Below are 876 nucleotides of genomic sequence, written 5' to 3'. Positions count from 1 at the left end.
TCTCTATTTGTTTGAATTTCATTCTTTTATAAAGAAATCCAGTAATAGGATTAAGACTCATCCTAATTAAGCTGGTTCACACCTTAACTGAAGTAGCCTCACCAAAAGGTCCTACTTACAATGGATTCACACCCACAGGAATGGATTAATTTAAGAACATATTTTTCTGAGGTACATATAGCTCCAAACCACTACATTAATTAAATATAATAATGTAAGAGATTCTGGCAATTAGTAAAAGATAACCTTTCACAATAGATAAGGATGTCTTCACAAATAGGTAAAGATAAGAATTTCCTCATGAACTTAACATTGGTGAATATGGAGTGACCCTCGTTAATGCTGTACTGACTAGTCAGCAAATCATCTGTTGATGCTTGTAACCAAATAGTCATGATTAGCTTTACGCAAGAAGGAAAGCATACACATCCATTCATTTGTTAACTTTGACCCAATATATGACCCAATATATAACACCTGATCTTTTTTTCTCCAGCACTTATAGTTTTCTCTTTATTTTTTTAAACAGTTATTTTTACACACACCATATAATCCATCCTAAGAGTACAATCAAAATCACATAGTTATGCATTCACCCTAACAATCTATTTGAGAACATTCCCATGTCTTCTGAAAAAAAATCCCTATCTCTCCTTTACATATCCCCATTATTGACATTTAGCTTTGGTATATTGCCTTTGTTACAATTAATGAAAGAATATCACAATGTTACCTTTAACTATAGAAATTAGGTTGCATTAATTGTATTTTTCCCATGTAGTACCCCATTATTAACACCTTGTAATAGTGGCATACAATTGTTCTAGTTAATGTAAAAAGTTTCTTATATTTGTATAATTAACCACTGTCATTGTC

This window comes from Choloepus didactylus, chromosome 13 (assembly GCF_015220235.1).
Source record: "Choloepus didactylus isolate mChoDid1 chromosome 13, mChoDid1.pri, whole genome shotgun sequence".
Taxonomy (NCBI): Eukaryota; Metazoa; Chordata; class Mammalia; order Pilosa; family Megalonychidae; genus Choloepus; species Choloepus didactylus.
Note: the sequence above shows the minus strand (reverse complement) of the source record.